The sequence below is a fragment of the Ochotona curzoniae genome, unplaced genomic scaffold, assembly GCF_017591425.1.
Source record: "Ochotona curzoniae isolate NIBS_2020 unplaced genomic scaffold, NIBS_Ocur_1.0 contig_2688, whole genome shotgun sequence".
Lineage (NCBI taxonomy): Eukaryota > Metazoa > Chordata > Mammalia > Lagomorpha > Ochotonidae > Ochotona > Ochotona curzoniae.
In genome coordinates this window covers 15,140,972-15,158,019 of record NW_024465553.1, presented here as the reverse complement: position 1 = coordinate 15,158,019, position 17,048 = coordinate 15,140,972, and the positions used below count along the sequence as shown (strand labels likewise).

The window sequence follows — 17,048 nt, the reverse complement described above, 5'->3', positions numbered from 1 at the left end:
CCTCCCTTCTTGCTTCTGTGTTTCTTGGGGTATTGCTATGGGAGGTTCCTGACCAGGATTTTTTTAAACCATGCACCAAGTGCAAGGGTAGGGCCTGCTTCTCAAAGGAGGAAAAGGGTTGTTCCTGCAACGATGTGTGGTGGAGCTGGTGAAGGAGCCTTGGGGGTGCAAGCCTTGCTTGAGTCCCAAATGCCACTGGATTCTGTTATCCTGAGTGCGTTGGATGAGCGCTGGTTTCCTAGTCTGTGTACAGGGATGATAGCATCTTCACATGTATAGGGCTGGGGTGAGAACTGCTAAGTAGAAGCCACCTAAAAACAGTTTAGCATACTGGGCAAGACTTTCTATTTTTCAGATAAGACTTCAAAAGCACAGGGAACCAAACAAACAGGGTTGGATGAAATAACAGAGCTTCTTATGTGGCAAAGGAAACAGTCAACAAAGAGACAATCTACAGAATAAGAGAAACTACTTGTGAACTGTCTGTGTGATAAGAAATTAATATCCAGAATATTTATGGGACTCAATAGCTAAAGACCAGTTAATCCAATTAAAAATAAATGGATAATTCAAGTAGGCATTTATCAAAAGAAGACATCCAAATGGCCAGCGATGGGCATATGAAAACATGCTTCACATGCCTAATTCTCCAAGAAATGGAAATCAAAAGTGCAGTGAGACATGGCTTTGTCCCAGTTGGAATAGTCAGTTACCAAAAAGAGAGAAACAGCAAGGGTTGGTGAGGCTGTGGAGAAAAGGGACCCTGTTGGTGGGAATGCAGCTTAGCACAGGCACTGTGGCAAACAGTGTCGAGGTTTCTAATGCTAGAAATAGATCTGCCATACAGGCCAGCCTTCCACGTCTGGGCATACATCCAAAGGAAAGAAAGTGGGAACACTGGCCGGGTTGTGTGCACCCCTATGTTTATTGAAGTAGCATTCACCCTAGCCAGGATAAGGACCCAACCCAGGGTCTGTCTGGGGTCTGTGCACGGGTGGCTGGCTGAGGAAAGCGTGCTGAGTCTGCGTAGTGCAGTGGGCAGCAGGTGCAAAGAGGTGAGGTCCTGTCCACTGCAGCCGTGTAAAGGAGTCTGGAGGTGATTAGGCCAACAGAAGAATAAGCTGGGCCCAGAAAGGTGAGTCCCACATGTTTTCTGCTCATGTGTTGGCTTAAAAGTCAATCTCTTAGAAGTTGGGAATAGAATAGTGGTGCTCAGAGACAGACAGGGCAACAGGTGGCGAGAACAGGGCAGGGTTGATTACAGGGTGAAAACTAATGATGATCATAATTTGTTGTACTTTTGTATTTCAAAATAGTTGGAAGAGAGGGTTTTGAATGTTCTCACTGCAGAGAATTGACTTGTTGGAGCTGCTGGATGCTCTAGTTAACCCTGATTTGACCATTCCACAATGCACACCTTTGTCTGAGTATCACCCTCTGTCCCCTAGGCATCTATGTGTGTGTACATCCCTTTAGGTACCTTACCTAAAGGGCAGTGCCTAGTGACTGCTAGCTGTGCTGCTTCTCTGTCGAATTCTTATGCCGATGGACTTTGGCAATGAGTCTGCATCCCTCACACACTGGTCCTGGCGCATGGATCTTCCTCTGTCCGTTCATCCTGTGCTGTCTGAGTGATCTAGGAGAATCCTGAGCTCGCTGGTTCTCACAGGTTTAGGAGTTCCCTGGTTCACCCCCGCCTTTCATGGGTGAGGAAGACAGAGGCTCAGAGAGGAGAAAAGACGGCCAGCTGGTTGGTGGTTGACACAGGACTAGAACTCACAGCTCTGGACTCCCAGCTTGGTGCTCTTCTTCCTGGACTGTCAGCCTAGTGCCTGGAGTGAGAGGGCTAGGAGGCCCTTGAAGAGCATCAGCAGCTTTCTCCCTTCTTGGGGTCTTGTGATTTCCTATAGACCCTGACGAAGCTGCGTGTAACCCTGCAGGTAGCAGGGTTCTGTGGTGTTCCTTGTAACTTCCCAACGGCTTGGGTAAGAGGCTTGGGTTGATGATGCCAGTGTGCTCAGAGTACAAACCATGCCTGTGTGTTTTGTCCTCTTAGGGATCCAGTGCACAGGGCGGGGCCCAAGCCCCCTGAGCAGCTGGTGTGTCTGAGCCCCAGTTCAGGGTGGCCTCATCCACTGACCCACCCGCTACTTGCTGGTTTGCTCACTCAGAAAACACAGATTTATCAAGCCCACTGATAGGTGCCTACGTCTGTGTCAACGCTCCGGGGGATGCAGAACATGTCAGAGCTGCGTCCCTCCCTCCCAGAGCCTGCAGACGGAACAGTGCACAGAGGGAGTAATTAGAGAACAATTAAGCACTCAGCTGTGGGGCTGACAGATGAGCAGTTTGGAGAAGTTCAGGGAGCGTTCCTGGAGGAGGTGGGCTTTGAGCTGGGCCTGAAGGAGGCATAGGACAGAAGGAGGGGCACAGGAGGTGGGCATTGTGGCAGACAGAGGGGAACATGGCTCATTCCTTGTCCGACAAGCTGATGGCAGTCCTGCAGGGGCCAGGAACTTGGTCTGGGGAGTGTATTTGTTTGCTTAGGGCTCCAGATTGGTGACACAGATGACAGTGCTGTGTTGTCCCGGGGTTCTGGAGGCCGGAGCCTGAGGTCAGGGGCTGGCCAGGGTCATTCCTTGTGAGGGGGTATGAGGTCCGACTCTGTATCTCCCTGCTAGCTTCTGGCCACGTTTGGTGCCCTTGGGAGACATCTCACCCTTGTGGCTGTGTCTTCCTCTTCACAAAGTGTCCTCTGTGTGCGTGGGCTGAGTCTGCACCCTGATTGTCCCTTTTTGGTAATAGCACAGTCCTACTGGATCAGGGGCCCATCCTACTCCAGGATGGCCTCATTGCAAGCCATTGCATCTGCAGTGTCCTTATTTCCAAATAAGGTCACATTCTGAGGGGCTGGAAGTTGGAGTTTTTAATGTTTATATAGCTGAGAGGGTTGTGTGTCCATGTGGAACTCTAATTAGGGTGGGGAAGGTCAAGGTATGGAGGAAGGTGGGTGGGACAAGTGTTTCAGGTGTGTGTGTGTGTGTGTGTGTGTGTGTGTGTGCGCGCGCACACAGTGAGACCAGGGGAGAGGACCCCTCATTGCTGTCAAGCTACATCTGCATCCAGGGATGGAGGTAGTCCTTTGATGACCCTAGGCCTTTGATGATGCCTTAGAGACCTCAGTGAGGAGGAAGAATGTTCCAGGGGTGTTAGTTGAGTGGTTTTGATAGCTCTGAGATGTTGTCAGCTTCGTTGTACCAGGGTGAAGAAAATCTTTCTAAGGTCTGTTGGTTGACTGTGTCCATATTAATGCATCCACAAACACAGGAACATGCTGCAAAGCTAGGCCAGGAGGATTGTCCAACCTATTCTGCTTTCCATTATCCCGATATGTGCTCTCTGGGGTTGGGCCACATATTTTGTGATTTTTCCCTGTGGCTGATGTCTGAGTCCAGGAGTCTTAGTGGGGAGTCCCCTAAGAAGCCTCACCTAGGGTGACCTCAGACTTGACTCTTGTGTATACCAGCCAGCAGAGGGTCCAGTGTGAACTGTCACTTGCACCAGCCAGTGGACATACTGGTGAATGCAGCTGCCTGGTCAGTTCTGTCCCATCTCTCATGCGAACTCACAGGTGCTACAATTGTAAGCCTGACCCTTATGCATATCTGGGGTGGTGCAGCCTAGTTGGGGCAACTCCCAGTAACCTTCACCAGGCCTGCCAGTCCTGGTTTTAGCATGTGCCAGCATCTGCTGTTGCTTAGCCCGGCCTGGTCCACATCCCATTTGGCTCTATGCACAACCATGAGTGCTGTGGCTTAATTCAGCTTTACCTACCGCATGGCCTGCAAGTATGCCGAAGGAGCTCCCTCCCTGTCCAGCCTGGCTTGCCCCCAGCCCTGGCTGTCATACTCACCAGTGGGAACTGCAGTCTATCTGGGGAGTGCTTACAGTTCCCCTACTAGGCCCATTTAGGGCTGGGATTTCAATATGTCAGCATTTGAGTGATCCAGCTCCACTCATAACAGGTGGACGCTTTAGGCCTTTGTGGTAGCAAAAGTCAGAATTAGCTAAGGCAAGAGAGTAGGTGCATGTTTTTCTTGGTTTTACATGTTTCCTTTATTTCTCTGTTAGTTATGTCTGCTCATTCACTCCCCAAATGCCTACAGCAAAGGCCCTGATAGGTTCAGGAGTGGCTCTGGTCCCCTGGAAGTTACAAAGGAGAAAACAACCTGAGTATCATTTGAACTCTGATAATGGCCCCTGCCAGGCAGCTGGCAACCCTGGGTAGGGCTGGCTTCTGGAGACATTGAGGGAGGGCCACGGCGTTGGGCTTTGATGTGAAGAGCATTAGGGAGTTGCCACAGGGCCCAAGTCTTACAAGTAAGAAGTCAGATTAGTTGATATTTTGTCTGTGTGTATGCATGTATGTGTGTTTGTGTGCAGACCCCTGTGACTGGTAAAAGGAGATGTTTAAGGCAGAGTGAGTCAACAGTGCAGGTTGGGTGTTGGGGGCTCAGTACCTTAGGTGAGAGACTGTGACCCTGTTGCTTGAGGCTGGGACACGGCCAGTTTCTCTCCCTCACCTTCTCCCTGCTACAGGTTGGGTGGCCACAGCTGGAGGACAAATTTCATTGCCACTGTTCTATTCTACTTTAAAAAAAAAAGTTGAAAGAGAGAGTGAAAAAGGCAGAGACAGACAGATCTTTCACCTGCTGCTGCTTTTTCCCAGTGCCTGCAACAGCCGGGCCTGGGAACTCAGCCAAGTTTCTCATCTATGTGGCTGGGACCCAAGTACTTGAGCCTCCACCTGCTGCCTTCTGAGGAGGGTATTGGCTGGAAGCTGGAATTGAGAGCGCAGCTGGAACTGGAACCTAGGCAGCCTGATAGGAGATGTGGCATGTCAACAACTCCTGCCCCTGGTCACTACTCTTGAAAGAGCCGCCTGGTAGCAGACCCGAACCTTTTGAACCTGCCCGAGGGGTGCAGGACCCCCACCTCCTCCTGCAGTGGAACCTGTGGCCTGCCTCTCTCCAGGGAGCAGAGCAGTGGGCCTCTCTTGCCGGCTGCTCAGAGCTGGGGCTGGCAGCGTGGACGGACGAGTAGGATCACAGGGGTTTCTGCTGCCTTCTCTTTCAGTCTTCATGAGCTGGAGGATTGTCGTCACTGTCAGGGATGAGTTGATTTGGAGGCAGGGGCTCAGACCTTCCCAGTCTGAGGATGGACATGATTGCCAACCTTGTGCTTACCGTACTGTGATGGCTGCCTGTGGCAGCAGGGGCTTTCTCAGAAGCAGACTCCAAGGGAAGTGCCTTTTCAGGCAGCAGCCACCAAAGGAGGAGGGATCCTCTCCAGTGGGCAAACCAGGACAGGGGCAAATATGACCTTAGAAACCTCGCAGCCAAGGACAGAGGTGGCGGTTTGTATGTACGAAGCTCCAGACTTCATGCTTGGTGGCTGCTTTTGGGGACTGCAGAGAAAGAAGCCTCAGATCCAGTTGCTTACATTGGGGGTTTCCTATTGCAAGTGCAACGGGGCCAGAGAAGAGGGCTGGAGGGCTGTGAGTTGTGGTGGTTCCCTCTTGGATAAGCCTGCTCACAGCTGCCGTTAACAGGAAGCAATCCCCACCACAGTCCTGTTTTTTTTGAGGGGCAAATTCGTGCCCTAGAGGTTAAGTTGTGTGCTGCGGGTCACACAGAGAATGTGAGGCCAAGCTGGGGAACCCCAGAACCTCAGGCTCCTTGCCACACAGGGAGTCCTCCCTTTGCTCCCTATAAGGAGCCTAAGGTTTTCACGAAGCAGCCAATCCTTGCAGGTCCCTGGCTTCTTCCAGGAGCTCTTCTCCTGGCTTCTGCCCCAAGTGTGCCTTAGGGGTTTGCAAGCACACAGCCTCATGCTGTTCCCACAATCACTCTAGAAGGTGGCTGTTGCTGGTCTGTTTATTTTCAGATGTAGAAATGAGCCAGAAAGACAGCTTGAGTGTCAGCAACTCCAGGGACACACAGGCTTCAAATGGAAAGACAGAGTTCAGGAGGTAGGTATCCTAGGGGAAGAGAGGTCAAGTTCAAGGCCACACTATTTCTGGTGACTTCATGGCAGTTTGCTGTCTTGCCTTCAGGTGTCTCACACATGGCACAGGTGTGGGCTGGTTGACGGTGGGGTGGGAGGAGGGGTCTTCCTTCCCAGCCACTCTCCCATGTATCATCTTAGTGCGGGGAGTAGTTTGCTTCTATTGCCCCCATCAGCTCTCTCCACTGGCACCTTCTACCTGATGCTCCCACTTGGCACCAGAGGGAGGAGCGCCCTCACATCCAGCTAATTTGTGTTCCCCATTGAAATAATAATGTTTAATCTGAAAAAGGCTAATCCATTTGTTATGCTGATTATGGATCAGCCAGCTGTGCCAACTGCTTTATTCATGTAACTTCAGAAGCAAGCCCATTTCCCAGGCCTGGCTTCCTTACTGATTTATGTCATGGGCAGTCCACCTGCTGGCCTGTCTGCCCTCTGCCCTTCTCTCTCCCCTCCTCCCTCTCTTCCTTCCTAGATGCTTAGTTATTGAATGATTTTGAAAGGAAGAGTAAAAGAGCAATAGGGATATACTGAGAGAGAAGTCTTTCATCTACTGGTTCATTCCTCAGATGCCCACAACAGCTCGGGTTGGGCCAGGTTGCAGCCAGGAACCTGGAACTGAGTGTTCCATATGGGTGTCAGGGACTCAAGTCCTGGAGTCACATCTGCTGCCTCCCAGGGGCATTAGCAGGAAACTGGTTTGGAAGTGGAGTCGGGGCTCAATCCCAGGCACCCTGGTATGGGATGTGGGTGTCCCAAGTGGTGGCATGCTGTGCCCCTACTCCTCCTGCTTTAAGGAAAGCCCTGTTGTGGCCTTGCCTGTGCTGCTTGGGAAGGAACACTGAGGTGGCTCCCAGCATGTGTGTGTGCAGAGGTTGGCTTTAGGGAGGGTTGCCTGACTCTACATGTAGGGCTGGACTTGCGTATATGTGCGTGTGTTTGTTGTATGTGCATGTGTATATGCACATAGGTTGACTGATGTGGACCTGGGGCACAGGAAGGAGCTTGTGGGATGGAGGAAAAGAGTGATGGGATTGTAGAATTAGAAAGTCAAGCAAGGAATGAGTCTTCTGGTTTTCTTGTTTTGCAGGTAAAAAATTAAGAACCAGCCACAGTGGCATGAAATCCCTAATTACACTGCTAGTTGGTGACCGTTCAGGATTCCTCAGGTCAGAGGAAGGGGCTCGGGGTACTGTTGTGGATGCTTGAACTTACTGGCTCACCTTAGCTTAGGTATGTCTGAAATGCTGGTCTTGCAGGTGCAGAATGAGCTGCAGATGTAACTTAGAGGTCAGGCCATGGTGGGAGAATGTCACCATTGGGCTGGACTACAGAGTCAGGTGTTCTTAGAACCCGCAAGGGGCAGGACTGGGGAGGAGCAGCCTTGAGCAAGGTGTCAGTATGGTGGAGAGAGTAGGCAGGCCCAAGATGCCTGAGGCAGGTGCATGGCCTGAGCTGATGAGGGAGTCAGCACTCAGGTCATCTGTAGAGGTTGTAAACTTGGGGAGGTGTCAGAAGTTGGAGGGAGACTGGGAGGAACAGTGTCTCCCAGGCCTCTGCAGATGTTCACTGAATTATGTTGTGTTGTTCTGGCGGACCCATGGTGAATGTGAATGAGCTGCCAGCAGGCTGCTTATGGTCTAAGCGGTTGAGGATGACGACTATCAAAGCAGTGACCAGGAAACTGAAGTTGTGATAATGCTTGTGGGTGGTGGGGCTCTGTGTGAGTCTACGAGGGTCAGGTGATTTTCCTGTGGACCCCAAGGAACAAGAAGGGGATGGTGGCTGTAGGGCAGAAGGAGACTCTAAAATTGGGAGAGCAGAGGTGACTGGGCATGGTCAGGAGACTCGAGGTTGGCAGCTCTGTGCAGAGAACCGTAGGCCCAGAAAGCAAGAGCAGAAGCCACTGCACGGCAAAGAGATTCTGACATCGTCATGCGTGACTGCAGCTCACGTTCAAGGCAGAAGTGGCAAGACCTCACATGGGTGGGCTTGCACCGGGTCCTGGTATCCTGCTGTTGGCCTTGCGTGGCTAGGGGTGGCAGGGGGGTAAGGCCTCAGCCTCCTGGGCACTTCATTGCCCTGTCCTTGGACCACCTGGGGGATGCCCCTCTGGCCTGACCTTGAACTCAGGAGTCCTTGGCTCCCTCCTCTACTCTGTCCTGCCTTTCTTATCTCTATCCCAGAGATCTCCAGGACAGGCAGGAGTGGAGACCTGTCACCCTGTGGGGCCGGAGGAATTATTAAGATGGGAAACGTTGAAAGATTAGATTTATGACAGCCGACGGTGGATTATGAAGAATAATTTATCAAACGTCAGTGCCCGCAGCCCACAATTCACAGAAGGTTTGCTTAAGCTAGGGGATCTGATTGGCCTGCCCCCTCCCCCACTGCTAATGAATGACAGTTCTAATGGATGGCTTTGCGGTCTAGCCGGCCACACGGGGTGTTTATCTGCTTTTTATTAATCATTATTATCACAACATTTCCATAGGGTGCCGCAGGATCCCTCCACCCACAACTCTTGCGATCCCCAGCCCCTGGGAGCCCTGCCAGCCACCATGGTGTCACTGAGGCAGGCCTGGGAGGGTGTCAGCCACTGTGGAACAGGTCTGCTCCCCAGGAGGAGGAGGAAGATGTACCTCCTTTCCCTTCCTTCAGCCAAGGCCTGTAGTGTAGGCCAAAAGAGGTCCACCAAGCAAATGCAGGGGGCACTTACCCTGCAGCTGGGACATTGCCTGCAGGAGGGTACAGAGTGGGCCCAGCAGGGACTCCTTGGCGCGGGGACGCCTGCGACTTGAAGGATGAGTAGGGAGAAGGAAGCCGGGAGTGTGCTGATGGCTCAAAGAGGCTGTGTGTCTAGGCAGAGCCCAGGGAATGGGGCAAGAGGGAGAGCAGCAGATGCTGGGGTTGCGCTAAGGTGTTTCGTCCTGGGAGGCTGGTTGCAGGTATTTAAGCAGGAAGAAGAGGCATGCTCAGCTTCTGTTTAGAAAATTCAGGTGAGCTTGTGGAGGATGGGTTAGAGAGATGGGAAGCTGTTCCGCCTCTGGGTCCATGAGGGCTGCAGCTTAGACTCACTGCCTCCAGCCGGTGCCATCTTCATTGTGCCCCTCTTGCCCTTTGCCCTGGAGGCCTTGGGTAAGGCCCCTGCTGCTCTAGCTGCAGTTATAGAGAGTCTGCAAAAAGTTCTGCTTTAGACCCTCTTTGGGTATGTCATACACAACTCTAAGACTTATTTTGATTTGAATGGCATATTTATAGATAGCAGAGACAGAGAGAGAGAGATAAAAAAATCTTCGTTCTACTAGTTCACTCCCCAAAAGGTTGCAACAGTCTAAGCTATGCCAATTCAAAGGCAATAGCCAGGAGCTCCTATGGGTCTCCCGTGTGAGTGCAGGAGCCCAAGACTTGGGCCATTCTCTGCTGTGTTCCCAGGCCACAAGCAGGGTGTTCGACCTGAAGATCCAGAACCGTTGGGTTGCTGGTGTTTGCACATGGACGGTTGGCCTGTTGAACCACCATGTCAGCCACACTCCCCCACAAAGTGGTATTTAAAAAAAAAAATTCGAAAGTCAGAGTTCTAGAGAGTTGGGGAGAGGGAGGGAGAAGGGAGGGAGATTCTGATTCACTACCCAGATGCCCATATGATTAGCTTTGGGCCAGGCTGAAGCCAGGGGCTGCTTCTGGGTCTGTGTGGGTGGCCATTCTTGGGCCATTCTCTGCTGCCTTTTCTGGGTCCTTAGCAGGGAGCTGGGCTGGAACTAGAGCAGCTGCTGGACTGGTGCCCATATGAGATGGTGGGATTGTAGGCGGTGGTCTTATTGGTTATACCCCAGTGCTGTCCCTAGATTAGTATTTTTAAAGATTTGTACTTTTTTTTTTAAAATTTTACTTGAAAGCAGAATGAAAGAGACAGAGCTCTTCCATCCACTGGCTCATTCCCCAGATGGCCAGAGCATCTACAGGCTGGGCTGGGCTGTTTAGGTCCAGGGACCCAAGTACTTAAACAATCTTCTGGTGCTTTTCCAGGCACATTAGCAGGGAAGTGGAGCAGCAGGACACAAAGTGGCACCATCTGAGATGCCTACATTGCAGATGGCAGCTTTACCTAGTGTGTCACAGTGCCGGCCCCATAGGAGTTCTTATAAACATAACCATTTGACAGATGAGGAAAGGGTCTCATGTCATCGCCCATGTTGCTGCATCAAGGAGCCAGGATTTGAACCCGGGCAGCCTGACCCAGAGCTTGCTGTAGGATTGCTGTGCTTTCCTTGCATATCAGGTCTGACTGTCCTGACCAGCTGCAGGGCACATCCCGGGAGCGTGCTCACAGCATCCTGGAGTGCGATTGCCTGTGGCTTCTCACTTCTCCACCTGTTGGCTGCTCATTGGCATCCGGGGAGAGGGGAGCAGCTTGGTCTCACCTCTGGTGACCTGGTGCCTGGAGGCTGTCCAGTTGCTGGTCACAGCTGAGTGCCATGTAGAAACTTAGTTGCGAACGTAGTTCTGTGGTCTCCTGGGCTGACCTTGGGGTCTGCTGCTGGCCCCTTATTCTCTGCCCAGCTTGGAGGCAGCAGGAGCGAGAGATTCTGCAGAAAGGACAGTCTGATCCTTTTGAACCCTGGGAAGAACACAGAGTCTGCGTCCTGGAGCTGTTAGTGCCGCTATTATTTTTATTATAACAAATTGCTCTGAGTAGGAGGCACAGGGTGGGGGCACTCCCACCTGGAGGCAGGGCAGTCGCTGAGGAGGGCTGAGGCCTTGACTTCTGCTCTGGTCCCTGGGGATCTGTGAGGCTGTGCTGGAGGCCAGCCTGTCGCTGTTGAGTGGGGTGTGGCAGGTGTGTGTGCGCCTGAGGTCCTGCAATGCGAGGACCCCCTCCTGGTCTGCCCCCTGGGTATGGCTTGCATTGTGGAGGGGTCTGTAGAGAATATTTGTTGACTGATGGGCTGAGCTGAGAAATGGCAAATTAGTTTTATCTCGTGCATTCATTTAGGTCAGTCAGTAGCTGCCTGAAGCCTCATGCGGGATGAGCAATTCTAGGGCCTCATCCGAGCTCAGCAGGAATGAGTGGTATGATTGATTAGCAATGTCTGGTATGGCTTGGGGTACATGACTGGGCTATTGCTGAATAATAAATTCCCTCCAACTGTAATAGTTTAAAGCAACACGTGTTGTTGTCCTACTTGTCTCTGAGTTAGGAATCTGGGAGCGGCTTCTGGATGTGGTACTGGCTCAGTGTGTTAGTTGACATTCTATAGAGAGGCAGAACCCACAGGAGGTGTGTATGGGGTCAGGGGATTTGGGTCAAGGGATTTTTGAGTGCTGGTGGCAGGTGAGAAGTCCCACAAGAGCTCATCAGCAAGGAACGTGCAACCAGGGTAGCTGAGGGATGTGGGTCTAAGTTCCGGAGTCCAAATGATGAAGAGCCTGGACTTTTATTTATTTAGTTACTCATTTATTTTCATTTGTTTGAAAGAGTGAGAATGACAGTGAGAGAGGAAGATGGGAAGAAAGACACACAAAGAGCTTATTCAAATGCCTGTAATTGCCAGGGCTGGGCCACGCTGAAGTCAGGAGCCCAGAATCCAAGTCTCCCACGAGGAAGGCAGGAGTCAAGTGCTTGAGCAACACCTGCTACCTCCCGAGATGTGCTTTATGAGGAAGGTGCAATCGCAGGTGGATCCACAACTCAAGCCCAGGTGCCCCAATCTGGGATGCGCTGCCCTGAGTGGCATCCTCACTGTTGCACATGAAGCCGATTCTAAACCTGGAGTTGCAGTGTCTCAGGGCCTGGGCCAGAGAGGGTCCCAGCTCCAGGAGGTGTGTTCTGTTTGTGTCCCCACTGACAGGGTGTTGTTCCTGGCTCCTGGACTCCTCCTGTAGCACCATTATGTTGAGGACAGCTCTTCCCGACTTAGTCCAGTGGTTCCTGTGAGCCTCTTCTGGAAGCTTCCTCACAGACACGCTCAGAAGAGATGCTCTTGCAGCTCTTGCTTTGGCTGGCCACAGGTCCAAATCTTCCCACTCAGCATCTCTCAGGAGGCTGTAGGTGAGCTGGCCAGGGCTGCAGCAACAGGAGTGCCTACCGCAGGCTGGAGGCTCTCTGCCAGCTGGTGACCTTGGCTCCACACTACATGGCCTTCTGCACCAGCTCTGTAGGTGCATCCTGATGACATGCCAGGGACAGAAAGGGGAGGACACCATGGGGCTTTTATGATTCGATCTTGGACGTCATGCACTGTTACTTCCTCCCCATGCTATCTCTTAGGAATGGATCATTGGTTCCATTTTGCATACCAGTGGAAAGCGATGGGCTCCGCCTCTCAAAGGGAAGAAGATTTAAAAACATGTGAACATATTTTAACATTGCCGAGGGCAAGGATGGGACAGAGGGAGCAGGCAATGTGATATCAGTTTGTGATGCCAACTTTCTATATTGGAGGACCGGTTTGAATCCCAGCTGCTCCATTTCTGTTCTAGCTCCCTGCTAATGTGTCTGGGAAAGCAGCAGAAGATGACCCAAGTGCTTGGTTCTTTGCCACCGCTTGGGGAGACTGGGACGGAGTTCTTGGTTCCTGGTGTTTAGCCTGGCCCATCCTGGCCTTTGCAACCATTGGGGGAATGAAGCAGCAAATGAAAGATTGATCTGTTTCTTTTCTTCTCTCTCTCTGTAAGGCTCTGTGTTTCAAAGAAATCTAAAAAAATTGGCATGGGGGAATGAGAGTGTGTATCTCAGCTGTTTGCTCTCATCTTCAAGTATTAGCAGAATGGGACACTTTCGTCAGAGAATGTTCTGGCCCTGCCAAGGCAACCACAGGTGGGTTTTGGAAGTCCAATCAATGTATAGAAAGCTAATTTTTAAGTTGATCGTTTTGGATGACCTGTGAATGATGGTAGACACATTCACATGGTCTTAGACAGAAAAAAAGGTTTTCTACCCCTGCTAGAAGACTCAGAAATGACCCTGAAGAGGTAGGGGTGTGGACCAGAAATCTTTAAGCAAGTAGAGCAGGAATTTCAGGTGAATGGGATATGAGTTGGTCAGGTGACTCAGGAATAGTAGCAGGTGTCTCAAGCAGGTCCCTGGGAAATGGTGCCAAGAGGAGGATTCTGAGCAGAGGGTCTGAGGGTGGTGGGTGCTCTGTGCTGGCAGACAACAGACATGTTGCATGGGTCTGGTTGGTTGGACCTATTTGTGTGTCTGAGGCTGGGCATGTGAATGGTGATGGGTACAGTTCACTGTTGCTGCGTGATTAGCTGAGACAGACTTGGGTATGACTTTGGTTCCAGTGCATAACCGCTAACACCCAGCCAGGTGTGGGGTGGGTCAGAGTGAGACCTGGAGAATGCTGTTGGCAGCTGATGTCATGGTAGCCTGCTCTTGCCTCAGGTGCCCAGGACAGTCGCCCCAGCTCCCTGGTGGGAGCTGTCTGGCCTTGGGGCTGCATCAGGCAGGCCACAGGAGCCACACAATTTGGGCTCCATGAGATGCATTATCAAAATGGTGAGGACATTTCTGGAACCAAAAGTGGTCTGCTGTGAATGGGTGGGGACAGCGGGATGGGACATTTGAGACTGGACCTTACTGGAAAAAGGCCCTGGAGTTCACAGCCCACCTGCAGGCTGCACATGCCCACGGAGCTGGCCAGGACCCTGGCAAAGGAAACTCCCCAGGAGTTTCCTTGGCATTTCCAGGAGGGTCATCCACCTGCCTTGGAACTGAAGAAGCATCCAGGCCTGTCTCAGCTGCTCCATGTAGCCTTGAGAAAGCATGGATGCTACGTTGGCCCTGGGAACCTGCATGACCACCTTCTTGGGGGAATTCTGGCTGTGCTCAGACTGCCCTGGGATTTGTGTCTGATGTCACTTGGTATCCTAATTCCCAGAGCCCTGCTGAAGCCAGACTGTGGGAGTCTCCCTGTCTGCCAAACCCCTGGGGGATGGCGCACCTCCTTACTCTGTGAGGTTTTCATGCTTACGGGAGGACAAATACCTCCCCCCCACACACATACCCTAAATTAGGCAAACTTACAAAAACTATTTTTCTAGATTATTTTTCCTTTTCCAGACAGGGGCATCGAAGCTGTTGAATCACAGGCCACCGGGGCAATCGTAATTAAAAAGCACAGAACTAGTCATTTTAAAAAGCAGTTGTTTCACTTAATTGATTTTGCTGCCAGGCCTGGAGAGAGGAAAAAAAAAAAGAGGGCAAAGAAAGCAAAGCTTCTTTAAGGAGCCTGCTTTCTCCCGGCAGCGCGGCGGGGGTGGGGAAGACCCTTGGAATGCAATTCTGCCAAGGCTGCCATTTGTGTCCACCCGCGGTTTCCTGTCGGAGGAGCTGGGGCAGCCAGGCCTGAGCGCAGGGGCTGGTGTGGGTCCCAGCTGCGTAGTGGGAGGTGTAACTGCTGTGGAGATAGGGCTGTTCTTACTATCTAGCAACAGAAAGTACTTCTATTGAAACTTTGAATCAAGGTTCCATTTACAGATCCTTTATTCATATTTAATTATAGGTTGCAAGACCAATCTTTACCTTTTTTATAAGCCAGCTAGTAGCAACCACTAGCCATCAATTAGTTTGTGTGTGTCTGTGTGTGTGTGTGCGCGTGTGTGCACACATGTGTGTTGGGTTCAAGTAAGCCCAGCAGAGCGTGGCCATGTGACTTGTTTCCAGAGAGGGAAGGCAAGGATGAACTCAATGGCATCTCTTTGTTTCCCATGCTTGGCCTGGCAGTGGGAGTTGTGGGTGAGTCTTCCCCTCTGGGCCTGGTGTTAAACTGGCAGCTGAGCTTAGTGGTGTCTAGGAGCCCCCTGGTGGGGCAGGGAGCTATGGGAGACCTCCTTCCTGTTCCCTGGGGGGTGTGGCAAGCCAGGCTTTCTCACCATGGAGATTAGAATTGCTGCTTGCCTGGCCTTCACCTTCCTTCCACCTGCTGTGTGCTGCTCTTGGCAGCTGTTTTAGCCACACAGTCCTGTAATGCCTTGTCATTCTTCAGTTGCAGTGACTCTGCAATGTCCCCGCAGTGACCGTGTTTTGAAGGCTGTTTGTCCTGCTCAGAAAGCAAGAAGGTATTGCTGGGAGCCAGGCAGAGGCTTTTGGAGGGAAGTGAGGGTAGGTAGCCCCACATTTGCAGCAGGAAGATTGGGCTGTTGCAGGTACCTGGGGTTGAGGGCCTGTAGTCACAGCTCTGCTCCAGAAACATTGTCCTTGGCCCTCTTTTTAGGACTAGTGTTGATGTCACTGTCAAGGCCAGGGATTGTGCTGAAGAGCTTCCTTCCCTTCGGTTCCTGGATCCCCATCCCAGAAAGGGGTGGGGAGGAAATGAATTCGCATTTCCTGAGCCTCTTGGCCAGCTTGTGCTTCATACCTCTGTCTCTTCCATTTATCCCAACAGGGCCTGGGGATGTGTTGTGTCAATCAGAGCCCCTTGAGCTGTATGTGATGTCAGGCTGAAACTGGGAAGGATTATAGGGCAGGTGCTCAGGTATGGCTAGGTCAAGGGTCACCAACAGGACTTAGTCCCTTGGTTTCCTGGCTCCACTTTCTTCCTTGTGATGTGACTCTTGGCAGTTACAGCTCATTTAGGTTTCTTTGCTCAAGTTCAACAAAAAGAACCTCTTCTACAGTTCAAATGAAAGCAAAATCGTTGAGTCTGATTGGGCCAATTGGGCTGCTGTGAACGACTCGATGTGGACTGAGTGGGGTTCTGATTGGCTGAGACAGTCTCCCACCCACCAGGGAGTTACAGGAGGACCCCACCTAGGTAAACCCTACAGCTGATGTGTACTTCAGTATTGTGGAAGGTTGCACATTTGGGAGCAAGAAGCTCTAGCATTTCAAGGGGAAGGAAGGATGGATTTCGTTGTCCAGTGGAGAGAACAGTGGGTTCAGTTAAGCACCTGTCTGATGTTGACTAGTTCCAGCCTCATGCTGGGTGCAGAAGCTACAGGGAACAGTACAAATCCCCTGCACTTGTAGAGTTCTTGTCCTCAGGGATTCTTAGGGTGATAATGGTGCTGGGCTTCTCCCATCCCATGGTCAGGTTTGTGATCAAATGTTCTTGTACTGAGAGATGCCAGGGAGCTGGGGGAGGAACCTTGCCCCCAGGAGCCTAGAATCACCAAAAATAGGAAAAGTCAGGTGCATTGTTTAGGTGCAGGGAAAACTAGAGTTTTGATAGGAGAGAAGAAGGACCCACCCAATGAGGAAGTAGGGAGTAGGAAGGCCCCTCCCACCCTTGTCTCCGGTGTTGGAAGTCCATTGGCTCCTCCCCAATGGCTTGGGCTGCTAGCATCTATGGAACCTTAGTAGATGGAATGGAGTTTAGTGAGTTACATGGAAGGTGGCAGGGATGCAGGGAGCGACTCATGAAGCAAAAGCAACAGGGTCACAGTGCTGCCTTGTCAACGGGGGACAGTGCGATTCCTGAGGACTGAGGAAGGAAGAGGGGCTGAGGGGCAAGACAGAGTGGCTACAGGATGGGGGTCGGAGGGAAGAAGGGGCACGGAACAAGGATTCCTCAAAGCAGGAGAACCTGCGAGGTTGGGGCAGGCAGGGAGGGGTGTGGCTGCACACAGCTATCTTGGAGTCTCAAGACCTCTGGGTTTTCTGAGCTCTAGGGACACTCATGCCCTTGTATTACTATGGAGTGATATTGGCGTAGAGCCTATGTAATCTTCCCACAGATTTTAAAACATCTCTAGGTAACTTCAGTACCCAGTGTGGTGTGCATGCTGTGTGAATATTGATTATATGGTATTGTTTAGAGAATATGAACAAGGAGAAGTCTGTGCATGTTCAGTGCCCATGCAATTAAATCTGAGTATAGAATCTGAATCAGAGGGCAGACCTTATACATGTTTGGATACCTGCACATATATGTGTCTCTGTGCATATCTGTGTGTGTTGTGTGTGTGAGAACCACTGGACTCTGGGAATTGTGTAAGCTAGACAGAAGCTTACAGAAATAGAGAGAAGG

The 17,048-nt window shown here is 51.4% G+C and overlaps 1 protein-coding gene across 1 annotated transcript in view; it reads left to right on the top strand.

The window, feature by feature from the left end:
* The window catches only part of ADCK1 (aarF domain containing kinase 1), a 97,556-nt gene that overhangs the window by 39,129 nt on the left and 41,379 nt on the right, over positions 1 to 17,048 (top strand). The gene's annotated exons all lie outside the window — the stretch shown is intronic.